This window comes from Lissotriton vulgaris, chromosome 2_1 (assembly GCF_964263255.1).
Source record: "Lissotriton vulgaris chromosome 2_1, aLisVul1.2, whole genome shotgun sequence".
In the NCBI taxonomy this organism is placed as follows: domain Eukaryota; kingdom Metazoa; phylum Chordata; class Amphibia; order Caudata; family Salamandridae; genus Lissotriton; species Lissotriton vulgaris.
In genome coordinates, this window is record NC_141687.1 from 858,367,413 (window position 1) to 858,394,803 (window position 27,391).

The 27,391-nt window shown below is 43.5% G+C and overlaps 1 protein-coding gene across 2 annotated transcripts in view; it reads right to left on the reverse strand.

Moving 5' to 3' along the window:
* UBE2F (ubiquitin conjugating enzyme E2 F (putative)) overlaps positions 1-27,391 on the reverse strand; it is a 1,298,841-nt gene that overhangs the window by 1,227,188 nt on the left and 44,262 nt on the right. The window contains exon 2 of one of the 2 annotated variants that reach the window (XM_086956340.1): positions 5,381-5,447. The exons of the other annotated variant lie outside the window; for it this stretch is intronic. The gene's annotated coding sequence lies outside the window, so the exon portion shown is untranslated. The remainder of the gene's footprint in view (positions 1-5,380; positions 5,448-27,391) is intronic. 2 annotated transcript variants of the gene reach the window in all.

Genomic DNA, 27,391 nt, shown 5'->3' on the forward strand with positions numbered 1-27,391 from the left:
CCTGTACTTAAAATGCATGGTAAACAGAGTAAGACTGGGTTAGGGAAAGAGCACTCCGAGCTCTCAGAGCCATTGGGTCAAACAGCAGTAGCAGCTTCACCTGCCCAAAGATGAATGCAGAGAGGGAAAAGGAATGAGCCGCTGAGAATGGAGCTGAAGTTGAAGGCATTGCCTGAAACAGAAAAACAATCAGATCGAAATCCTATCTTCGAACCTTCAGATGAGCACCGTCGGCAGCAATCCGTTCAACACAAGCGGGCCCTCAGTAACTTTTAGAAAACACACGCAATCACTGGATGATGTCATCAATGATGTCATTTGAGATATCAGTGATGTCACTGACCGGGTCATGAATGATATAATATGTGAGGTCATGAGCAGTGCATTGCAGGGCGTAAATAATAGTTAAGGCTCCCCATTTACAATCTTTAGAAACAAATAGAGACAAAAAACGATTTATTTCCTTCTCTGTATTTATTTTTAAATGTGGAATTTTTTTTTTTTTTAATTGGATTGCTTGGAGGAGCCAAGCTCGCGACCGTGATGGCCGCACTGTAGCTCGGCTCCGTCAACCTTCCTGCCTGAAACGCATATCCTGCACCTCATCCTGCCCCGAGGAGACACATTCGACAAAATATGGGAAGGTGAAACACTGCTTGCACTCACCGTTTGTCCCGGGGGCTCCTGGGTGCCGCGGATCTTGAGATGTGCCCTTGTTTGTTCCGGAGTCTCCGTGGCGTGCAGGCCGGGGACTCGCCTGCGACGGTCGGCCGGAGCGGGGTGTCGACGCCGGTCCCCGGTGGAGGAGAGGGGTCGGCTGAAGAGGCCATTGTGCGGTTGTACCGGTGGCGACTGACCGGGCCCGGTCTGGTGCTCCGGGGGACCTGTTGCGGGGCGTGGCCTGCCTCGGACGGGGGTTGACCACACAGGAGGCTTGTCCCCCCTTTGTTGTCCTGTCCGGCCATCTTGAATCCCTTCGCCCGGAATCGGCGGGCGGCGCCCGTGAGACGGTGGCGCCGGCTACCACTTGTTTCTTGGGGGCCCATCCTTCTGCACCAAGATTGCCATTATCGGGACCCGACAAGACTCCGCTGGGGCCTTGTTCGACGGCCCGGTCCGGGGTTGAGGAACGGAGCGTCCTTGTTGCATTGACAAAATGGCGGCCTGCGCCCTGGGTCTCGGACCTGTTGGGGGCGGCGAATCTGGTCTGTCGAAATGCACGATGGCTGGAGATTGTGGGAGTGAGCCCACGATTGGCGATGTCTTCGCTGCCCTATGTTCTTGGCGCAAGACCATGGCCTTTGACGCACCTGTGCAAGACAGCGGTTCTGCCGCCGGGCCTGTTGGGCCGTCCCCCGTGAATGCGGCCCGACTGAGGGAGTGTGCTGACTTGCCTCTCCCGGCTGTTGCAGGGAGTGCTGCCGCCGTTCACCTGGGAGATCATATGTCTGCTGCCTCGAGTCTCCAGGAGGTTTTGATTGTGGCGGACGTGGGTGAGGGCCCCATGCCGGGACCCGTCCAGGTCAGTCTGGCTGGGGAGCTCGGCGGCTGTTTGACTCGAACTGCTTTGGTGGGGTCCCACGGCTGTTCCGTGGGGGACACCTCGCCCCTTTGGTCGGCGGGACCGCTCCCACGCTGTTTGTTGCTCCTGATGTTGCTCTTTGACAATTTGGTCCGCTGCCGCCATTGTTTGCATTGCTGCTCGAGAATGGGTTCCCCTGTTTTGCACCCTTGGCCTGCCTTGTTCCGATCCTATGTACACTCCATGACTAACTGCTTGCTGTATTCTACTTCATTGTGTACTAAAGTTATGATCAGGAGAGGACAGGGGTGAGACAGAATTGCCTCGGTGGACTGCTAATTAATGTATGGAAATGAGGACTGCTCGCAGCTGTAACAATATGACCGATTCCTCTTCATGTCCCTGATACTTGAGTTTGTGTCGATCTCGTTTCGATGTGGGTTTTAGCTGTGTTAAGGCGGAGGTGGGAGCTGAACGTTCGATTGCATATCTCCTCTCCCACTGGTTTTTTCTTCCCCCCCTTCCTTCCTCTTTTTGTCTGTGGTGTTCTTTTCTTACTTTCTGATTCTTCTGTATTTTGGGTTCTACTTAGGGTGACAGGCACGCTGCTGGGGGGGTAGGCCGTAGCCTTCTGCAGGGGTGCAGGGTGGTGTGGGTGGGATGGGGTGTGTATGTTGTTTGTTTTTTCTTAGTTCTATGGCTCTTTTGTATCCCTTTATCGGGACGCTATGTCCGCGCGCGTCCTCCATGGGGTGTTAGCTGGCGGTGTAGGATATGACTTCCTCGCGTCAATGATAATGATAGCACATTTACATGTCTTACTTGCCTCGACCCAGACTGTGGGTCTCTAGTATTGTGTGCTTTACTCGCCATGGGGCGCGTACTGCGGCGCTGCATTCTTTCTTTCCTGTTTTTATTATTCCCTTTTTCTACCCTTTCCCTCTTTTTCCCTTTATTTGGGTTACTATAGTGGATGGCTATTTTTGCGTTGCTGCTCTGACTCCTTTGATTTGTATCAGCACACATTCAGGTGGTGACGGGTGGATGGTGGGCGGCGGTGGGAACTGATTTGAAACGGGGCGACTATGTGTTGACTTTGCCAATTGCTGCTATTAATTCCGCTTCTCACTGCTCCTTTGTATTGATGCTTTACCAACTGCCTGCCATAGGAATTCAGATGTCAACAATCGCACCTGATCCTGCTATACTTCCTATTATACCATAAAATTAACCTTCTTTTATCCTGCTCCTAGCGGTTATACCGGACCTTTTAATGTTGACTGATTGTTTACATACTGCTGAGAAACTGCTGGAGAATTTCAATGCTGACTTCGTGCGCTCATAATGTGTCGTGGCCGGCCTGATTGGTTATAGGCCCGTATTTGTACGCTTCTGCTTGCACAATAAAGGTTTTCAAAAAAAAAAAAGAAAAACTTGGATTGCTTTTTGAGGGACTCTAAATACTCTCTGCCCTGACTGCCAGGCCAATAGCTGTGTGTATGGATAGGTGACGGGGTTAAAAAACGAAAGGACATTTAGTAAAGAGGATTCAACAGCACTAGATATGCATAAGGATGTTACTGAAATCTGCATATTTTCATATAAGTGCATTAATATATCATCTGTGGGTGTTCATATCACTGAAAACAGGCAGACATTCAAGCATGAGTGCATATTTATCGTTAAATAAATGTGTAAATATACCAGCTTAGGCTTAATTTTTTCACAAAACCCAAAGAAAATATGGATAAATACAGATAAAATGAGCAAAAAATACAGATGGAAAAGGCAAAATAATAAATACCATAAAACCCAGAGCCCTAGTTCTAGTATCTCAGCTAACTAGAACTGCCGAATTACTCTGGTTTTGTATGAATTAAATGTGAGCCTAACTAGAAAGTCCCTGTAACCTTTGTTTTTTTCAGTAAATATATATTTATTTGTGATATGTAAGCAGGAGGGAAAGCCCCTTACATGGCTCAACAACACATGATGAAAAAAGCGGAGTCACAATGGAAATTCAGAGGCGCAAAGAGAAAATACCAAAACAAGTATTTTCAATTTCTTCCCAATACTCCTGAACAAGTATGAATTAAACTAGCTCAATTTCTTTTGCAAAACTGACAGAAAACCAAGCAGTCACACTCAAGAAACAATGAAGTTTGCACAACTAAACAATGGCTTATAGTCCGCAGAGGCGACCTCAAAGTATTCAAGCATCGAAGGAAATGGAATAAAGGCAATGGTAAGAAAGGTCATCAGAACAATGTCAGAAATCAAAAACACTTAAGCCCACCTGAACTAAGATGGACTGACCCTATTAGTCCCCATTCCCCACGCAGAGTAGCTCAACTATGCACACATGCGAGGGCTTCAACGCCCACATACCACTGTGATGTTATTTGAATTCAATTATCTATTCTATATTGACATCATTTTGTCCATGGATACCGTTTGCATGACATTTTTACTGAAAACACTTCCTAACAAGCATTGGCCATGCCAATAGGTCTGGTTTGAAGGATTGTTGCATGGTAATGTGAAGCATTACAACTACATATCCATTTCCAATGCTATGTACTTGGGTGGAAGCAAAGAACCGCACAATAATATTGGTCAAGGTTAAAAAGGTCAGGTGACAGTTGCACGGTCAAGGCAGACCTAAAAATCAATGTAGGAAAAGGACTGCCTTCCTTCTGTTGTGCCACTGGCAGTGAAAAACAAATTATCTAGTTCAAGTCAATAATCTTTATTCGGATATTACATTATCCATAAAAGTAAATTATCTAGTTATCTGAGACACTTTAACAGTATTGCAATGTCATGAGTTGGGAGCTGAAAGTTCAAGCTTCGGCAATTGGATAAATAAACAAAATAATCACAGCTGTGTGGAGGACAAGCACTTTTTTAAAGAAGAAGACAACTTCTGACCAATCAAAACATATACTTCTGGCACCCAAAATGTGGGAGGAACCACAGCCTTTTCCAGATGGTGATTCGCACATAATTGTCTGGCGAGAGCGGAGCTGTTGAGCCAGACCATAAAAATGTATTGGGAGCCTTGTAGGGTGTTCAGCTCAATTTTTCCAAGGCAAAATGAACACCTTCAAATGAAAATATAAAGCAACGAAAATGGAATATTCATGACACCGGGAATCAAAGTTCAGTTGTTCAAGGAAAGATTAATGCACAACTTAACAGAATACGGGGGGAGGGGGATTAAGGCCTACAATGACTGCATAAATTAGTGCATAAAATGTAGAAGGTACTAATGTTTCTAGAACTCTATTAGCAAAACTATAGTAATGAAAAAACACTGATGGGGAAACTATTCAAATCTAAAACCATTCCAGAAGGCACTCTGGAGCCAATCTGATCACAGGTCCTATTAACCACTAGCTTTAGCTCTTTGGAATGACCTGAACAGTCAACTGATGCCAATTATTTCACACATTCAAGTGCTCTGTCAAAACTAATGGATTAAGTCTCAATGAACTAGGAATACAACAGTGACAACCTCTGTTCCTCCACATCCTTTAAACAACTTTCAGAAAATCAAGATGTGCATATATATATAGCTGTGATAATAGATGCAATATAATGTAAATGTATGATCGCTTTATTCACTAATCACCTTGAACAGTAATCTACATAACCATTCCACTGTCAATTTTTTAATGTATCACAACTATGTGCATTCCTTCCAAATGAAATGCGTAATAAAAATTATTCAAAACAAAGTAGAATATGAATATGCGTTAAATGGTTTCAGAAACTAGTACTATTTTTGTTTCAATCAATTCTACCAAACTATAGAATACCGAGCTACAAAACAATATTCGTGAAATAGAGCAATACCTGTTGTCAGTTACGTTGTCAAGATTAACGTCCTCACAAAATAGGATGTTGGAGAAAGACATAGCATCTGTGGAAGTCAAGAAGAGAATATTAAGCTCAAGTAATAATACAACTGGGCCAGAGGGTTACCATCTTACTTTAATTAGGTATTCATTTTAGCTGTGTAACAGTCGTGACAAAATAGTTTAATCGATGTTGCATAGCTGGTATCGTCATAAGTGGTATCGTCCCATGTACAATTGAGAATGTTGGTACATGTCAATATTTCTTAAAGAAGATACGGGTGCTAAATACTAAGAACTAACTATGCGTTCGTGAGTGCTCTCAACATACCTACAATGGAGAAAAGACATGGATGGTGGCGGAGAGAGCAGTGTATGCACACAGAGGATGCACTAAGAAATGGTCTAAGATATGGGGTAAATGATGCATATTTTAGCATGACCTTGGGTAAGGCAGGAAGAAAGAAAACCTTTCTCACAATGATAACTCTGAAAAAACAGCATTTGATCTGGTGGAATAACAAATTGGGTCATTATTGTATTATATCCAACTCCAAAATGATAATCATGATTGACCTAGCGAGGATTGTTCTGCTGAGGACGGACTACGAACTGCTAATATTTTTAGTTACCTTTGCTGACATTGTGATGTTTACAAGCTTTAATAGTACAAATTAAGAACTCAATATTATCACAAAGATTAAGAAAGGCTATTTTAGGTTGTAAACCTTTAGGTATTTAAAATTGCTTGAATGTTTTAAAAAGTCAATCTGTGACACAATCAAATAGATTAAGGCTGACTAACAAATCTGTGCCCAAAAAATAGCTTTTCTGAATATGGGTTTGTCAGTCTGGCAGGTTTTGTCTTCCATAAATTGTAATGGCTAACATTTGAAATAAAACTGAATCTGTAGTTCTTTCAGACTATCTGAGCAGTAACCATTTATTAAGATTCGTGACTACCAAAAACAGACTGGAAAGTCTATTGCTTTCTAACTGAGAAATGAAATGGTGACTGGGTGTTTTTTAACGTTCATAGCTATATAAAACAAGCATTTGCAATGCAATAGGTCTCGCATTAGGAAAGTTTGAGCTATTGGTATTATAAATGACAAATTTTTTATTTGTGTTGGTTTTAAAAATGCAGAAATTAATAGCTTTGTCATTTACAATGCCAATAGTTATAAATTTTGCAAATGTGACACCTATAGCATTTGTAATGCAATATGTGTTGTATTTACGTGACTTACATGTATTGATATAACAAACAACAATGGTTTTTATTTTTTTTAAATAATTAATACTTGATTAAAAGTTATTGTAATTTATTATGGCAATAGCTTAAACTTTTGTAAATAACTTATGAAGATTATGTTCAGTGTTTTTTATTGTGACGAAAATGCAAGAACAGAAGTGAAATATTAACATCTTTTTGTGACATTTGTAATAAAGCTTGAAACATTGAGAGAACATATTTGAACCAGTTGTTGTTGAATGGTTGCACAGATTGATTCTGTGGTATTGCTGAGTGATGCTGTGGTGTTGCGATAGAGTGAGGGCGATGGGTAGAGTGGGGGCGATGGGTAGAGTGGGGGCGATGGGTAGAGTGGGGGCGATGGGTAGCTGGGTAGAGTGAGGGCGAGAGGGTGTGAGGGTGAGAGGGTTGTGATGGTGAGAGGGTGAGTGAAGTTGCAGGATCCCCTCTGGTCACTTGTTTAGGGCCCCACAGCCACAGAACCCATCACACAGGCTGATCTCAAAGTGCCCCAGAAATGTTAGAAGGACCAGGGCTGACAAACTCCACCATAGTCCTGTCAATCCTTAATGGTGTACGACGAGCAAGACATTAGGAAGGGGATAGTGAACTAGAGAGTGCAAGACACCTGGTATTACTGAAGAGCAGTCGAAGAGCCGCTGCACTGAACTGTTCCAACGGTGGTTTAGTAACCCTAGAAGGCATCGCCGAAATCTGTGTGCACCATACAAGTCAGACATGGAAAGCAAGGCAGGGCTGTCTCAACACTTCATCCTTCTGAGGCTTAAGATCTGAGTACTATTTAGTTGGGTCGATAAGCACCGCACAGGTGCAGTAGCACGAAGAGATAAACTCGTTGCAAGAAGTGATGACTACAACAGCCAAGCTACACAAAACAAATCATTGAAACCACAGCATTGCCACAGGACATCTGCATTATAGCGCCAGCTATACACATCGAACTGCTCTTGCGCTATAGACCCGTCATCTTTCACTGGAGCGAGGACTGGTGTGCACACTGTAGAAGCCAAGAGAGGGAGCGAAGAGCAGCTGGAGGGTGGGAGGGAAAGAAGACGGAAGAGCAACAAGCTCTCGGCATTCCGTGGCGGGGGGCAGGGAATCAAAGGACAGCACGGACAGTAAACAAGCAGTGGTAAAGGAGTCACGGCCTGCGTCCGTGAATAAGTGCTGCGTGCTCAGTTGATTCCTCGAGGCCTCTACCAAAGCACTGGTAGAGCACACAGAGTGTGCACACTATCTAGTTTTGATGACTTGGCCTGGGTGAAATTTAAATTAACCAATCGTAATTGGCATCATTGCAGAAGTTTGGTGTTATTCTGGTGACGTGAAATTTCCAGTTTCCAGAATTACGCTATTGAACTGAGTTGTGCTGCCATTCACAGCAAAATCATGGTGCAGTAACACCGTGAACAACCAGAACGCAAGTAGCTGTTGCTCGCTGCACTTGGGTTTTTTACACTCTTTTTTTTGGTTAAAATACGTTGTCATGTTAAAAATCGACGCGAGGGTGCATTTTGCAATAAAATATTATGCAAAATAACAGATTTGCATTGCTCGTAATCATGCATGATTTTGTGTAATTTTCCCATTTGTGTATTTAAATTAAAGCAACATTTTGCAAACTGCTAGTGATGACAGAAATAAACGAGAAGCATCAGCAAACTTACAAGACCATATGTAATGTAACTGGTCCTAGCTCTCTGGTACCTTCGGGTAAAGTTTGCGCTATATAAAGTCGCATTAAAATAAATAAAAAACAATCCCCAGATGGCTATAAGTGCCGAGAAGGAGCAGCAAGCTTACAAGAGCATATGTGATGTAACTTATCCTTTTGTAAAGCGCTCTGACACCTTCGGGAAAAGTTTGCACTATAAAAAGTAGCATTAAAATAAATAAAATAAAACACAATCCCCAGATGGCTATAAGTGCTGAGAAGCAGCAGCGAGCTTACACGAGCTTTACAACAGCAACAAGATTTAGAAACAGAACAGCATGTGTGCTTTAAAAGTTAAAAAGTGGTGCAGCGTGCGGACTTTAAAAGTTAACCAGCAAGTAACATCACAAAATGCAGCAAAAAGGAGTGAGGAGACACGGTAGACAAAGGATGGTGAAGAGGGCATAGGTAAACATCGGAGAGAAAAGACTAGAAGGGAGAAGTATAGAGAAAAGATGGAAAGATTATCTGTTTGCATAGCTGAGATGTAAAACATTACAGGCAGAAAAAAATAAAGCACATTTGAACATTCCCGCCGCAATTTATTTTAGCACTAAGGCATTGACATGGTCAACGTAAATTCCCCTTCACGTACTTCGCTTAAAATCAAACCCCATACATGTCCACTGTGGCCGTCATTTTACTATATATAAAATACCGCAAGTCACCGCCTTCCGTCACTCTGCCGGCCTGCGACCAGGAAGTCAGGCAGGCCGGCGCGACAACAGGAAACAGGAAGTAGGAGGGCGGGAGCCTACCCCGCCTCCCACGGAAGAGCCGCGATTGGACGGAGCCGCCGTGTTTGGAGCACCGGAGCAGGCAGGAGCCTACCCTGCGCCCCGGTGCCGAAGGAGGGAAGAAGAGTCCTGCTGCCGGGTCCTGCAGCTGAGGAGAGCCGCCGCACGAAGGAAGCCGGTGAGTGGGTTGCTGAGCGGGGGAGGGGGGAGGCGGGGGAAAGCATGTGCGCGCGCGAGTGCGGGCGGGCGGGCTTTGTGTGCGTGCGTGTGACTGTGGGGGAGGGGGGTGTGTGTATGTGTGTGTGAGCGAGTGTCTGTGTGCCTGCGTGTGTATGCGCTCGCCTGTGTGTGCATGCATGCAGAGGGGTGGGGGCTGCCTGCCTGCGTCTGTGCAAGGGCTGTGAGTTACTCTGCGCATGCGCGGGGACTCTGCGCATGCGCGGATCTGACGCGCGCTCCCGCGGTGAAAACTGCGAGAGCTCGTAACAGATTGGTGTACCCTTTTTCAGCATTCTAAGTAACGGGCCACAATAGGTCTGAAGCAGACACCTCAATGCTCACGCATTGAGGGTTAGGTCTGCTCGACCTAAAAAGGGCAATCTGGTATGCTATTGTTCATTTTCCAATACAGTTCAGTGTTTCTTCTTGCCACATGGAACCTTTACATATTGTAGTACGCATTTAATAATATTGACTTATATTCTTTCATGACTAATCTACAAATAGATCAACTTATAATATTTTTTTTTAAAACATTTGATTTGTGTGCAAAACAGTTTGGTCAGTCAGAACAGTCCTTTATTATGGCAAATGCGCATCCACATAGTTTTATGTGCAGCTGTTACATTGCAGGTAAGTACATCTGTTTTTACCTGAAAGGCAAGTACACTGTCAGTCTATTTTAGTACTTTTAAATCCTGGTACATCACAGGTAATTATTTTAATGGTTTTAAACAATATGGTTACACACACACTCTTGTATATGTATTTACAATTATGTATGTATTTATTTTTCTTAACGTCCAGTCATTTAAAGTAGTGGTAGTACAGAATTTCTAGCGATCAAGGATGGGTAGGATCAAGGGGTTCGGGCTAGGTAGAGTAAGGGGTAGTAAAATGTTTAGAGTTCAGGGGTCGGTAACTTTCAGAAAAAGTAAGTGGTTATTAGGATTCAGGGATGGATATTAGGGATAGTAGTGATTTTCTGAAGGATTCAGGGACGGATAGCATTCAGGAGTAGTAAAGCAGTTCTTACTGTTGAAGGGCAGTAAGAAATTTCTAGGGTTTAAGAGATGAGTAAAGTGAGGAGTAGCACAAGGGTTTTAAGGTTAAGGAATGGGTAAAGAGTTTAAACAATTGAAGGAGAACCTAAAAAATGAGAGAATATGTAATATTTAAAAAAAACATACAGACAAAGGGCTGACTGAACCTGGAGATTAACCACCCCATGAGCAAAGGCTGATCATTTTAAACGATATTGATTTGGTTAAAAAAAATCGAGATCTGGTCAACTTTAAAGATAAATGGTTGTCAGAGCTCCCACATAAATGAAACCCACTCTGAAGATACAATACTATCGAATTTAATCAAAGTAAAGCAACTGTGTTGAGTGCTACTGTAGCGTTTACTCCTTTTGTTTATAAAAAAAACTTATAAACCAAGGGAGATGTGCATATATGACTGCTATTACAAGTGCTACCTTAACGGTTACGGAGATACATGACAGTGCTACATAGACATTAACATTGACAATTGTGATAACAAACTATGTAATATATAAAAGGATTTTTTGTATTAGTGCCCTTCATGTTATAGAGCAGATCACAGAAAGATAGTCAAGTTTTTCTTTAGCCAATTCTTTCTCTGACATTACAATCAGTTGAAGTGTACATCAATAAGTGTTAACTGCCCAAAAGAAAAAAATCACTTTTGTGGTGGAAATCTAAATTTGCAACACAAACTGTACCAGGGAAACTTTCTACATACGACGCATATCCCGACCCACAACAATTGGAGCAGAAATTACTTCATGATAACATTTACTGGAAAGGTTCACAAATATATGCATGTGCCTTGGGGTATAATGGCAACATGAACATTGAAATTAGATTATGAACTTATCCAGAAAAAAGTTGGTCAAGTATGGTGTGAAACTGATAGTAATGGAGGGGAGAGGCTCTTTTCAGAAGATCTTCTCACAGACCTTGTGACAGTTTACAGTCCTGATAACGCCGGTTGGCGTGTAATGGGGCAGAATTTTCTTCAAGAACTCAAGTTTTTTGTTCAAGCACGCAATGTACATATTATCCTTGCCTCAACAAACTGGTATTATATTACAACATTTTCTTAAAATTAAGGAACATTTGTGATGCCTAGTTTACGTCTGTAGTATCATAATTACAGAAGTCGTTACCAGACTCCACTATGTTGAAATAGTAAAACCTTTAAAAAACAAGCATTTGCAATGCAATAGGTCTCGCATTAGGAAAGTTTGAGCTATTGGTATTGTAATGGACACATTTTTAATTTATGTTTTGTTTTTTAAAATAGCGAAATTAATAGCTTTGTCATTTACAATGCCAATAGTTTTAACTTTTGGAAATGTGACACCTATAGCATTTGTAATGCAATATGTGTTGTATTTACGTGACTTACATGTCTTGATATTACAAATAACAATGGCTTTTAATTTTTTTTAATAATTAATACTTAAATAAAAGTTATTGTAATTTATAATGGCAATAGCTTAAACTTTTGTAAAGATTATGTTGTGTATTTCATTGTGACGAAAATCCAAGAACATAAGTGAAATATGAACATCTTTTTGTTACATTTATAATAAAACTTGAAACATTGAGAGAACATATTTGAACCAGTTGTTGTTGAATGGTTGCACAGATTGATGCTGTGGTGGCGCTGAGTGATGTTCTGATGGCGAACGAGTGATGCTGTGGCGTTCAGTGATGCTATGGTAGCGCATAGTGATGTTGTGGTGCCCCTGAGTGATGCTGTGGTGGTGCTGAGTGATGCTGTATGCTATGCTATGTTTTGTTTTGCTATCCTATGTTTTGTTTTGTTATGCTATGCTATGTTTTGTTGTGCTATGCTTTGTTGTGCTATGCTTTGTTGTGCTATGCTTTGTTGTGCTATGCTTTGTTGTGCTATGCTTTGTTGTGCTATGCTTTGTTGTGCTATGCTTTGTTATGCTATGCTTTGTTATGCTATGCTATGCTTTGTTATGCTATGCTATGCTTTGTTATGCTATGCTATGCTTTGTTATGATATGCCATGTTTTGTTATGATATGCTATGTTTGGTTATGATATGCTATGTTCTGTTATGATATGCTATGTTTTGTTGTGTTTTATTATGCTATGCTATGTTTTGTTATGCTACGCTTTGCTATGCTATTATGTGTTTTGTTTTGCTATGCTATGTTTTGTTGTGTTTTGTTAAGCTATGCTAAGTTTTGTTGTGTTTGGCTCTGTTTTGTTATGCTATGTGTTGTTGTGTTTTGTTATGCTGTTTTGTTACGTTATGCTAGGTTTGGTTATGCTATGCTATGTTTTGTAATGCTGTTTTGTTTTGCTATCCTATGCTATGTTTAGTTTTGCTATCTTATGCTTTGTTGTGCTATGCTATGATTTGCTATGTATGCTATGTTGTGTTGTATTTTGCTATGGTTTGTTTTGCTATGTTTTGTTATGCTAGGATTTGTTTTGTTTGGTTATGCTAGGTTTTGTTCTGCTATGTTTTGTTGTGTTTATTTAAGCTATGCTATGTTTTGTTGTGTTTGGCTATGTTTTGTTGTGTTGTGTTTTGTTATCTGTTTTGGTACGCTATGCTATGTTTTTTGTTATGCTATGCTATGCTTTGCTATGCTATGTTTTGTTATGCTATGCTATGCTTTATTATGCTATGCTATGTTTTGTTATGCTATGCTATGTTTTGTTGTGCTATTCTATGTTTTGTTATGCTATGCTTTGTTATGTTGTGCTAGGTTTTCTGGTGCTATCCTATGCTATGTTTTGTTGTGCTATGCTATATTTTGTTATGCTATGTTTTGTTATGCTATGCTATGTTATGCTAGGTTTTGTTTTGCTATCCTATATTTTATTATGCTATGCTGGTGAGGGTGTGTGAGGGTGGGGTTGTGAGGGTGAGGGGGTTGTGAGGGTGAGGGGGTTGTGAGGGTGAGAGGGTGAGAGGGGTGTGAGGGTGAGAGAGGGTGAGAGGGGTGTGAGGGTGAGAGAGGGTGAGAGGGGGTGTGAGGGTGGTTGAGGGGGTGTGAGAGTGAGGGTGTGTGTGAGGGTGAGGGGGTGTGGGAGTGTGAGGGGGTGTGAGGGGGTGTGAGGGAGGGGAGGGTGAGGGGATGTGATTCTGAGGGGATGCGAGGGGGTGGGAGTGTGAGTGTGAGAGGGTGTGAGAGGGTGTGTGAGGGTAAGTGAGGGTGGGTGAGGGTGGGTGAGGGTGTGTGAGGGTGTGTGAGGGTGTGTGAGGGTGTGTGAGGGTGTGTGAGGGTGTGAGAGTGAGAGGGTGTGTGAGGGTGAGCGGGAGAGAGTGAGCTAAGGGGGCAGAAGAAATGTCTGCAGGGGAACAGAAACAGAAGCGAGATGCACAGAGACAAAAGGGATGAGAGGAAAGGGAGAACGGGGGAGGCAGAATCAGACGTGGGAAGAAAAGCAACAGAGAGCGGGAGACATGGGTGGGACATCGAAAGCAGCAAAGAAGGCAGGTAGCAGGCAAATGGTGGTGCGCGATGTGCACGGGATGGCAGGGGGCGGCAGCCTTAGAAGTGTCTGATGCGAGGCACAGACAAATGGTGGTGTGACGTGTGCACGTGGGGGCGGGGGAGCGGCAGCCTTTGTTCGCAAAAGTTCTTCAGCGCTCTGTTGAATATTTTTAAATGCACAGTGTGGGAGTAAAGGAAATCTAGGAGCGCAAGTCGGGCAAGTGTGTGCTTGTAACTGGTGTAGTGCTTAGTAAGGTGTGTGTCAACAGCAGCACTGTGTGTGTGGGGGAATGCAAGCGCCTATAGGTCATTGAGCTTGCATTGCTGTTAACGCTGCATATGGAATGGCCTCTAGGCGCTTGTATGAACAGGGTGCTGGTGAGAGGTCTCGCTCATGGCACTGATTGTGTGATGCTGATAAGTAATTTTTTAGCACTGCATACTGAGTGGCCTCTAGGCGCCTGCATGAACAGGATGCTGGTGAGCAGTAGTGATTTATTTGCAGTGCAGTCTCAATGCACCGTAGGCACTTGTATGGTAAGCGTATGATGTTGTGAAGTACCGAATGATTAGCACTGCATTTTGAAAGGCCTCTTGGCTCAGGCAAAGCGGCGATGATCCTGCAGGAAAAATATGGAAAATGCCTGCCGAAAGGAGAGGAGACCAGAAGCGAGGTGGAGAGAGGGGGGGTTAGGGGGCTGTGGCGACGGAAGGAACCGACAGGGAAGGTGAGGACCTGAGGCAGCAGAAAGGAAGGAGGAGAAAAGAAGATGGAAAGGAGTAAGGAACAAAGGCAGGCTAATGGAGGGAGACAGGAGTAATGCAGTGCTTACTTTGTAAAAAAGAAAAAAAACAAGCGTGCATATTAAAGATGCAATGTTTCAATTGGAATGCACCGCTCTTGCCATCATCAGGCAAAGCGGCAATGATCCTGCAGGAAAATTATGTAAAATGCCTGCTGAAAGGAAATGCGAAGCGATGTGGAGAGAGAGTGGGGGGTGCTATGGCGAACGGAAGGAAATGACAGGGAAGGCGAGGGCCTGAGACAACTGAAAAGACGGGTCCACAAAAAATGTTAGCAGATTTTTGCATTAAAAACGTGCTGATAAACCCACATTTTACTTTAAAAAACACAGTTACCCCACTGCACAAAGACATGGGTAAATGATATCGGACGTATACAGTATAAGGTTTTCCACATAAAATGCAAATATTAAAACTTAAATACTAGACGACTGACCAGCTTAGCGTATGTACCACATGATGCCTTCATTCAACAACCGCAAGGGATGAACTGCGATTGCATTTCCAATATCGGACATAACTTGTTACTACCATTCCTCCCTCTGCCAGAACACTGTGCCAATGGTCAACATTTATCCACGATTCAGGATATGTCTGCACTAGCGTTCTAAACGCAACAACAGAGACCATCTGTGGCTCACTAGCACGTGCGGTTCCTTGCACACTTGTCAGGGCCATTACAAAGCTGCATTAATCCCAAGTGCAGAAGCACATTTATTTTCTGCTAATTAGGCGCATCAAGTAGATATTAGGCTACATGATATTTTTAAATATTTAAACAAAAGCCTAACTCTCCTACAAACAGTAAATCTTCCACGGACCTGTGTGCACTAGTGCCATCAGCCCGGCCGGCTCCCGTGCACGTTGTTTACGCGGGCGGCACAGTCTGGGCTGCCAGTGACTTGGACTGGCCGAGCAGCCAGCCCATTTAGCATCAGCAAGAAACTATCAGACAGGAACCTGCACTCACGCGTACCAGCGGCTAGGACTCATCTGGAGCTGAGCACTGCGAATCAGATGTGAGACAAGTGACATCAGGCGGGCGCACGCACTTCCGCGCAGGCGCAGAGTGTTCTTGGCCGCTTCTCCGGCTCCGCTTGCTGATGGCTTACAAGAGGCGATGGACGGCACTGGAGTCCCTGGCCGCGTCGCCCCCGCCCGCCGTAGCAGCACTGGAGCCCCTGGCCGCATCGCCCCCGCCCGCCCGCCCATCCATTAGGAGCCGGGCAGAAGGAGCCCACAAGACAACAGGGCAAGAAAAGAGCCTGGTGAGGTAAGGGGGGGGGAGAGGAGCTTGTGTGTATGCGACGGCGGGGGTGGGTTCTCTGTATGTATGGGTGCGTGCATGGGTGCTAGTGTGTGCGTCTCTGGGTATCCGCATGCTGTTGGAGCTTCCGAGGCAGGAGATGGGCACGGCGCTGTGCGCGCCCACGAGGTGAAATCTGCGCTCGTGCCCATCTCGTGTCCACATTCCTAAAAACGGCTGACAATAGTCGTTGAGCAGACACCAGCAATCAATGCTTCGCATTGAATGCAGGTCTGCTCGACCTAAAATACAAGCTGAAGATCTGATTGAATCCATCATGTAAAGGAGAGCTGTAAGTCAAGGTCAATGGTGAGATTTTTCAACTTGTTTGTGAATGCAAATTAAGTTCTCGTGTGGAAAGGTAAATGAAGAGGCGAGAACCATCCTTAGCTCTTTAGCTTAGAAAGAGGAAGTTTTCCTAACTAACCCAGCCCCAAGTTTCATCTACCTGGTGGATGTAAATAGGAATATCATCTGCTTTGTTCAGGAATGGAGGATTGCCCAAATAAAACCCACATAATAGTTGCTCAAATTAAAAAATATTTTGAAAATGGTTTATGTGGTTTTTATATCCAGCCTAGGCAGCACATGCGCGGTCTCTTCGAGATAAGATGTATTCAGTCTGTGTTTACAGCCCGCCCATTTCCTTTTGATTTGTCCCTTCGATTATCATTCATCAATGCTTGCTGGTGGTTAATCCGTTCTCGTTGTCCCTCCTTTTTGTGTTGGGTTCTTCCCAGAGAACACTGCCCAATTGCTGTTTCTGTGTTAATTTGGTGGGACTTTTTATTTCCTTTGATTCCCGCTCGTGTCATTGTTTACCAGTCTTCAGTGGTTCAGCTTCAGCTCCTGTCACTTAATCTCCCCGTCCATTCAAATACCAAGATGAAACGTCAGACACTGTTTTCTATATCACCGCTTTAATTTTCTCTGCGAGGATTTCTCTCATATCCCTCCCGCTGTGCTGCTGGTTGCTTTAGAGAGCCTCAGTCACTGGACTTTCAGCAGCTCAACCTTGCAGCACAGTTAAGGGCAAGACTTGGGCAACTCCTGTTGCATTTTCTCACACGCTTTATAGAATGTGAGCTCAAGCCACCCCAAGATGTTGGAGTACTTTACATGAGCGCTAGTTACATTACACAGTCAGATTAATTTTTGTGAGCATTTTTATAGAACATGAACTCTATTGATCCAAAGTTATTGAAGAGCTTAACAAAAGTGCCAGTTATTTTACACAAGGTCAGGTTAATTTGTTTGGTTTTAGGTTAGCGGAGACTAAGTGATGCCAACACCACCCATGTATTCATCATTTTACCTCTACTTGACAAATGACGGAGGTGGTGGAGACTAAAGAACATGGACGGAGCTGGTGCTTGTGATGGGTGGGACCAGCTAGGCCAATGCAGAGCAAATTCCTTCACAGCAGTGGGGACACTCCACGGTAGGACAAACATGGGGCAGTCATGGATCCGTTCCATGTACCAAATACAAAGGGGTGTGGAGCAACCCTCATTCTAGAGGACTGCAACAATGTGACAGGTGCTGCTGAAGAAATGCAATATTGCAGGAGACCAAGCCCGGAGCAAGGGAGGTGAGCCACAGGAGAAGCTTTGATATTTAGTGCCATTCAAGCTTTAGTCACTGAGGCTGGGTGGCAACCCACAGAGATCAAGCTCACATCCTCTCGGCACAAAAGTGCACAAGGAACCTGGGCCAGGGAAGGCAAACTTACCCACTCCAGAGATTTGGTGGCTAACTTTGGATACAAAAGGGAGGCCATTATTAAGGGGGCCTAGATTTATTGGAATACAACCCTCTCCTACATCTCCAAGCACAAACAGGCATTGCAGTGCAGACAAACTGGGATGGGAGCTTCACTTATTGATCTAGAGAGGCTGATGTTCACTTTTATTTCATTGCTATCGTTCTCTTTTCTGCATGAAGATCGAGCTGCAAAGTCATCTAGACTTTAAAAGCCGGATAACTCCTATAAAGAAAACTTCTACGTAGCTCGGGTGGAGGATGGGAGATTTCTGGAAACGTTGTGCTAAGTGATTGGCCTACACCCTTTGAAAAGATGCATAGATGGCATCCAGTATGACGGAAAGGATCAACCAGTTAAAGGACGTACCCTTTAGATCAGTCTCACAGAAGTTAAATCTACACAGGAGGGACAAACTAGAAACTCATCATGTCAATGTTAAGCTCAACGGTGCAAACAAGACTACTCTATCAAGGACATTATATTGCTCAAGAAAAAAGTCTCAGCATTTCTATAGCTACCAGTTGGTTTCATTGTGCAGTTCTGCACCAAATGACCTATATCCGCACCCTAAATATACAAACCAGTCTTTCTTTTGCGCTCCTTTTGATCATCGGGCGAAAGGACCATTCGCCATATCTACCTACACAGGCGCCTTGGAAGAGCCTATGCAAATAGGTTCATTAAAGTTTTTTCTATCAATGTTTCGTCTACCAATTGAGAGCATGGAGGCAAATAGATAAGGTCATCCAAATTGCCATGAGAAATATCACATAGGTCTTCCTCAAAAGTAAAACTTTGTACGAAGCGGCTCAAACATCACTGTTTCTCAATTGGTCAAAAAGTAAAAAGAATAAGGCCATTCAAAAGTTCTTGTAACTTTGTAGATTCAGTAGATGCAATTAGAGCAGACATTAGGCAGGGAGATCTTTAGCTCCAAGGGCACAAGTTTGCTTTAGAGCAGTATTTTCTACTCCAAGGTTAAGCATTTGTCGATTAGGTAGTTGTGCAACAGACGAAACATAATTTGGGGACATCTCTTGTCTAATCCGATTAAATGTTTGGTGTTGCAACCGGTAAAAGGCTGGATGCAGATAGAGTGGTTTTGACCTGCTCTACACTTTAAAAACATGTTAAGAGCTGATTGGAATCCCGGTCACAAGGAAAATCCCTCAAAGACATAAAAAAACTTCGAGATATCAAGGTAAAGATCCAGGCTTCAAACGTACGATTTTAGTATGGAGTTGCAGTGTAAGGAAATGCTGAAGCCAAGATCTAGAAGGAATGGCACAAATAGCTCTGGGCAAACATTGCTGGCAGAGAGGAAGTAAGGAGCTTGTAAAGAAAACAAAATAGTAGATAAGAGGGCAATCAACCCATTGAAAAATATTCTGTGTAGAAGCTTTTTATGTTTAAATACTCTCCAACAGAAGGAGAGAAAAAAAACAGCAACAGAACATTTTTCTGCCATGATGGACCTGGACGACATAATAGCATCAGTAACGGCAGTTAGCAGTTGTCATCTTTAAAATGTCTCCAACTGAAGGCTCCATGTTCAAACAGGCAGAACTTTTGAACAGGTCAAGGGAGTCTTTAGGGAAAGAGCACCATTACCTTGCCCTACACTGTCCACCCAAGTCCCTTCCAATCCAATGTCAGCCACTGTCTCATCTCACTATAACTAAAATAAAAACAAAATAAAAAACGATTTGATAGAATCTCATTGATTGTAGAACATATGTGCTGGAGGTTGATTCTATCAAATTACCTCTACCCTCCCTCTCTTGATTAATTTAGTAGGAGGGTGAAATGCTCAAAGTGCCCCAAAGCAAAATCAGAGCAAAGGCTCATGCTTGCGGCACCAGCAAAATCATTTAGTCTGACAGATGTGACCTGAAGAACTCACAGGTGATGGATCTATCCCCCACCCATTGCTGAAAATAACAAAGTGCCTATGATTAGGAGGTTTAAGAAGTACCATTGTGAGGCCTAGCAGACTATTTCCTTCTTGATGGCAGAGGTCAAGCGAGGCCTAAAAGAAGGAAAAAAAAAAAAACATTGAATGTGCTGGGGAGCAGATTTCCTCACTGGAGGAATTCAACGACTGTCACTCATAAAAACCAGATTTTGAGATAAGAAATCATTGTTTTGAAAGAATACAATATAATCTTCCTGGGGCACGTGGGAAACTTCTGTTATAACAGAGTCAAAAATCATAGGTGGAGGGAGGGGGGAGCATTCCACAAAGCTGAAGGAAGTGACACTGTGGGGTACATTTGCAGGCTGCTGGGGTCAGGGCTACAGCACAGCAGTGGGGCGTGGAAGTCATAGAATTGACTAGGGCCAATCAAATTGCTTTGCCCACCTCACAACCTCATTGACCGCCTGATATCATAAGGGAAAAACATCAGCAGAAGTAGTTAATGGCAGTAGCAACAAAAAATGAGACATTGAATTCGAAGGCCATGGCATCCTCCTGGGTTCAGGATCTCTTGGCAGTCACCCTGTAGAATAGGCGTTACTTCTGTCTGTAACATATCTTCTGAGAACCCATGTAGACACTTGTTTCCGCTTACTGTTACAGTGGCAAAACCGGGCATGCAAGATGAAATCCCTTAGTAAATATAACGATTGTCAGAATGGGAAGGGGGAAGCATTGGAAGACCATAGATGCTCTCCAGACGCTTAACCAAAGCACCAAAAGAAAGGTCTGGAATGTGTGGAGAGAAAAATAGAGAAAAGCCTCAACGAAACAAAGAAGAGGAAAAACGGTGTCATACTGTACAATGAAAAGAAGGGAAGGCGGAAATAGACAAGCTCTGATGAACAGACCCATTCACAGAGAAGAAAAGCAGAAATTAAATGGGGATTTCTGATGAAGACAGCAGCTGACTGAACACTGCTTGGGATGTGGTTGAACTTTCCCAGTGCCCATGTAATGACAGCACAAAAGGAGGTGGTCGGTGGGGTGGAAGATTAGTGGGTGCTCGCCTTTGGGCACTAGACTCTCCCAGGAATGTTATTCGCAAGTGTAGGGAGGATTTAACGGGGAAGCATTTTGGGGGAGTAGTGAGGGAAAGATAGAGGTTGGTTAAATGGGGATTTGGTAGGAGGGGAAAGGTGCAGACACACTGTCTTTCCATCTGAATGACAGGAGTGATGGAAATGGAACAAGAGAGGTTGGGAAGGCTTCTGCTAGAAGAAGTGGAGGTGTTGAAGTGGTGTCTCAGATTTTGTACACTGTTTGGCCCATTGTATACAAGGATTCTAAAAACTATTGAGATATATTGTCTCCAAGAAAGGCCTTGCTCCAACAATGGCTGAAACCCATTTTGCCTCTGTTCATAAGGGGAGACATGGTACTGTGAAAACACTGTTGAAGAGCTGAATCACAATCAGACTACACTTACTCATGCATTTATAGTACGACGTTTCACGTAGCTCAGTGTTACTCAACACTCCAGCTCAACCTCCACAGGATGTCTATTCAGAAACTACGGAATTCTAATTAAATTATATTTTGTAGGTGAATGAAAAGGTACAAAGGGAAGTAGAAGCCTCTGAATAAAGACATGGACATTGCTTAACTAGTTCGATATTATCAGACATCTCATTTGAGATACCAAAAAGAGTAGTTCCATAAGGAGACACAAAGAGGCGAGATGCGACATGGACCACACTTTCAGGTAAAGCCATGTGGGAATTTGAATGGATAACTAGAACTCAGAAAGACCCTCATATATACATTCAACTATTAATGCCATCCTGAATTCGTAGGACAAAGCAGGCATTAAAAATGAACCAGGACTTCACTTGTCTTTGTTTTTTTGCTCAACATGGACGGTTACTCAGAGAGGGACAAGCCAAGCATTCATGGCTTGGATACAGGTTGGAAGTTGAGGGGGATGTGTCACAGTGGAGGACTTCTTTCAGAAATTCCCTCAAATTAAATAAGATTTTTAAAAGAATAACATTTCACTCCGCCTCTACAGATGGAACTCCAATGTCTCACCTTCCTGACTGGCCAACTGCATCTTGAAAACGAGCTTCATCATTCACAACCAACAATTTAACCCATTTGGCTGACAAGGTCTCTCGGCACACCTGCGGACAGGACATGGCCAGGTGAAAAACAAATAAATAACCCACAATGAAAAGATAAAGGCAACAGACCGTCTCCAAATATGCAACCGTGTCAGAACCCATTTCAGAAGTCCAGGGCAAAGCAGGAGTTACTGGACCCTACAATGGGTGTCAGGACCTTTTTCTCCTGACCTACCATGGGTCCTATGTAACTGGGCCAATTACTTTTCAGTCCAGCACTTTATTTCAATGGTAGCAACAGTCTAGCAGTCCTGTGCTCGTCAAGGGGTGGTAGGTGTAGCACATATATAAGCTCACAACTCACAGTACAAACTAACCACAATTGGGGTATTGCCCAGTCAAATACTTGTTATATGCAAAAGAGGATCATTTTCTTGAAACAAAAATGTATAACAACACAGCACTAACAGGACTTCCACAACCTCTTACGGTCGGTTTGCTAGTGTCTTCCTCTGTGGAAGGTCTGAGTCTCTATCTAGAGGGGTCTCTTATTTCCCTAGCGATACTGGAGGGGACTCCAGTATCGGGCCATGCTAGACCATCCCAAACAAAGTCTAAGCTGGCCCTTAAAAGCGAAGGCAGCAGTTTTCAGCTGCTAGGTTTGTGCACGTTTACTACCGCCCCAATTGAACAGTCTTACGCGACCCAAGGGAACCCAGCAATTCCAGGGGACTCATTTGCACTCATTTGTATAGTCCAATCTCCGCACTCTGAGGACCCGCGCCTTCTTGCAGTCTATCAGCAATATCATGTTAGCATCCTCAGTCTACGGAAGACAATGTCTATGTCAGATAACTCTGCACAACTCCTTCAGTGATCAGTAAGTGTTCCCAGCAGTTTCCCTGACACACGTCAGAGCAATGGTCTTGGCTCCACTGTGGCCCCTTCTGGAAACATGCTGGGTCAAGCATTTCACCCCACATGCAGGCAGTGGCCCTGCCTTAACATTGGCCTCCGCCATCCCAGCACCCTGGAAGGGGTGAGATTAAATCTGGCTTGCACATACACACCAACGACAGGGGCGTCAACCGATTTGGCGCACAGCCAAAGACATAGCTCTAGGAAGAATGCAACTTTATTATGCAGTAAAATACTACAGCTTCAAGCAACAAACTACCTTTCTGTCACTCCCTGACTATCCTTACCTTTGACCCTTGACAGTGCTGCACTACTGTTAGACTGTTTGGATTACTCAGTGTTGCACTTGTATGTATGTGCGCCTCTGAATCGCGCAAACTCAGGCCAAGGAGTGAGGGACAAGGCCCTTGACATTATTTTGGGGAGGGGGCTGTCACTTCCTCCCAGCGTGACATTGTGGCACTACAGAGTCTGTATAAATGCCTGCCAAAGCAGGAGGAAAGACTTCATGGAAAATCTAAGCTTTCCACAGACGATGAAAAGTCAAGAAATTCCGGAGACTAGAGTCAACAAGAGAGCAGGATCTACAGCCAGACCTAAATCATGCACCTCCATGAATCTAGAGCTTTAGAAATAGGGAAAAATAGTGCTACCACCAATAAATCTTCAATTACTAGCTAGATTTCTGTACTATGGAGTTATGTAACAAACATCTGTTAGATGCCAAGATATTCATTGGTGAATGAGTATTTAAAACTGCATACTATGTAAAATATGGCTACATTGTAAGTGTAGCACACCATGTACCCGATTGATTTTGAGTTTGTTTCAGGGCTTATTTATTTTATTTATTTAATTTGTATAGCGCGTTATAACCACCGGGGTCTCTAAGCGCCGTTTGTCCAGATTACGTAGTGGGGTTCGGTATTTACTTGATCTTAACACAACGCCTAGAGGCTGCTCCATGCTTGCTTGAACAGTACAGATTTTAACTTTTTTCTAAAGGATAACAGATTGCATTCCTTCCTTAGTTCTGGGGCCAGTTTGTTCCACAAAGCTGGGAGTGTGTTGGAGAAAGCACGTCCCCCCACCGTGGCCAGTTTAAAAAGGGATTGGGACAAGAGAGTAGCGTCCGACGAGCGCAAAGTCCTGCTCGGTGTATATGGGGATAGGCTGGATTTCAAGTATCTTGGTGCATTACCATACAGCGCCTTGTGTACGATACACAATCCTTTGAATACAACCCTCTGCCCAATCGGGAGCCAATGTAGCTCCTGCATCAGAGGGGAAGAGTGGGCAGTCCTAGGTTTCTTGTAAATTAGCCGGGCTGCGTCATTCATAACCCCCTGTAGCTTATCCAGCAGCCGCTGGGGTAGACCGACATACAGGGAGTTTCCGTAGTCCAGCCTAGCCAGGATTGTGGCTGAGACCACGTGTCTCAAGGTGGAAAATGAGAGTAGTGCAGAGATCTTCCTCAATTGTCGCATCAGGCCTATACAGGTACCCACTACCGTGGTGACTTGTTTTTTCATGGAGAGTTGATCATCCACGTACAGGCCCAGACTTTTGACTGCAGTCGCCGGTTCCGGTGGCACACCCAGCTCCACAGGCCAGAATTTCTCGCTCCAGGGGTTGCCCGTGATGGAAATAGGCAACACTTCCGTCTTGTCTGGGTTGATTTTTAAGGAGTTCTCGGACATCCAATTAACCGTGGCTTTGAGTATGTCCTGCAACCTGGTAGACGCTCCCGGGCCATCATCCAGCCGGATGATTATCTGGGTGTCATCGGCGTAGTTTTTATTTGGTGCTTTTTTTTTTTTTTTTTAGACTAGGTGCAATTTTGAGCCTTTTCCACAATTTCTTAATACCAGGCTTCTTTCTACATGCAGCAGTACGCATTTTCCTATAGGCTGTTTATTTTATGTTACAGCATACATTCAGAGACATTTCCTGCAACATTAAGATTCTAATCTAGGATCTAGAACACAATGTAAAATGTATTTCTTTTTAGTGTGTCATTAAAAGGTTTGTATTAAACTAACCCCTCCAATGTGAATCTTCAGAGGAACTTTCAGAATTGCATTTTGGTTTTGGTTCCATTTTCTGAGATCCCGGTCTAACCCATTCCACCTCGACTCTGTACTAGATTTCTGTAATGACAGTCCAGGGTACAGTTGGCTGCAAACAGTATCTCTCGACCATGTGCACGGTAGAGAGACTAATATGAAGTATTCTGCTTTACGAGTTGTATTGTTTCCAGTCTTAAACAATGACATTGGCCCCACAAGCTCTAAAAGTACTTATTTACAACATTTGTCTAACAAGCATTTTCAATGCAATAGCTCTCGCATTCGCGAGACTTTGAGCTATTGGCACTGTTAAATGACAATGCCTTTTATTTGTATTGGTTTTTAAAAACATAAATAAAAACATTGTCATTTACAATGCAAATAGCTTAAACTATCGCAAATGTGAGACCTATTGCATTGCAAAAGCTTATTTTTTTGCCATCTGGCACTGCATCATGGGTGGACTCTGGCGCACCAAGACAATGGAAGGTGCATCAGTTTAGGCATCAACTCGAAATATGAGTGCTAAGTGCAGATCAAAGGGTAGTCGGTTTAAAATCCTTGCACCTCAGACTTACATGAGGTGGTTAACTGTTAATATTATTAACATTTGTTTGAAGATTAAAGTAAAAACATTTTAGAAAATAATATATATTATTACATCGAAAGCACAGTCTATATATCAAGAGCATTTATCTTGCAACACATCTTGTAGTTTTCCTAGCGAGCTGCCACTTTGGAACTGGGGAACTGCTCAGTAAAGATCGCAGAGTTGGCCCCTTCTGTCTACCGTTGGCCCCTTCTGTCTACCATTGCCCCTTAAAAGCTCCCAGTTTGCTAAGAGATAAACATGCCGGTGGTCACAACTGTGCATGAGATACTCTCCTACCCTCCTGCAGTAAGAGAAACTGATTCAATAAAATAGTGCTTACAGACTAAAGAAAACATACCGTGGGGCAACAGAAGTAAAAGGGCCAGTCCTCATGGAAGTTTACAAATGAGGACAAGCGGGACCAAACACGCCTAATAACGAATCAGAATCCAGCATTTACAAGGGACAATGACAAGCCAATGAAAAATATGGGCGGAGAGTGGGCGGGGCATCAAGTACATACTCCAATACAGCATGACTCGCAAAGCAGGGCATGCGTTGCCCAGGCTTGACTTAAAAATTTGCCAACCGGTACTCGTCAAGCAATGTTACATCAAAGGTTGTGATCGGCGAATGTGAGAAACTTCAGAGGTGGCCAGCCTTTTTTTGGTCCAAATCGGAGCCCGATATCTGCACGTTTTATCACAATCCAGAGACTGAATGAATGAATGAATGAATGAGTTCGCAATTTTGGAGGTTTAAACAAAGACTGCAGAGGAGGTTTAATAAAAAGGCACCAACTAGTTAAACTAACGCAGCAGCTATGCATTCTGTGAAGAGAAACGCTAACAGTAGGGCCCAGTTAAATGCACCCAATAAAAAAAAAAACTCCAAAAAAACACAAACAGGTTTTTGTTTTTGGGAATTCAGCTGAAATGAAACGTAATCAAATGTATGACATTTATACTAGCAGTGTGATCAAAAAAAGATTCACTAGCTGGATCACAGGTACTGAACCAGCCTTTGACCTTTCTGAGTTAAGTCAAAGATTGATCATTAACCTATATATCAGTCTTTATCACCATTAAGGAATGTACGAAGTCTTCCACTCCAACTCTTGCTTCCAAATTTTTCATGAAACAGAAAAACACTAATGCAGCACTCGTAGGCAGCCATGTTTCAGAGACCCCCCTGAGAGAGTCCGCAGCCATGTTTCAGAGACCCCCCTGAGAGAGTCCACAGCGTCAAGGGAGACACACACAGCGGTGGTGTGGGAATGGCGCCCCTTGCCAAAGCACTCCCTCGCCCCTTGTTGGGGAAGGATCCAGTATTTATATCCTGGAGTCTCAGAGACCAACCTGAGAGAGTCCACAGCGTAAAGGGAGCCACACACAGCGGAGGTGTGGGAATGATACCATTTCCAATGGGATCACAGCACACCGGACGTTGGACATGGTTTTCTCTCGTCTCCCGGTTGCATTTCCTTCACCCCCCCCCCTACTTCTTTCCCTCTTTCATTTTTTGTCTACCTCCCCTGCTCCTATCCTCTCTCCCCTAAATCTCTCCCCTTGCCGGCTTTTTCCCTTACGTATATGTTTTTAACAGAGGTAACTACGCTCCAGCAACTTGTAACTATGCTCCGAAACTGTAACTATGTAACTGGTAACTATGCTCTGAAACAATGGTCGTTCTCATGTAAAGCGCTCCGATACCTCCGGGTCTAGCCAGCGCTATATAAAACTTTTCAAATAAATAAATGTCAGCTAGTAGTGTTGTAACGAACACTATAAATACGAGAGTATGGTTCATGGGCACACAAAATATTTTCTTGACAATTTCAAGATATCTACAATGATTATTAGCTTAGGGCGAAATTATTATTTTTTTTTTTGGGTGTAAGACATTTATTTCTCATTGTCACAGAGTTAATGTACATTCACATCGCCTACAACCTGATGAGGCCGGCTCAACATTTTGTTGGTGTCATCAATCATGTCGCTGTTCATACACGGGCCATCAGCCGACAACCGTAGGTCCGGCGGCGTTTTCGTGACAT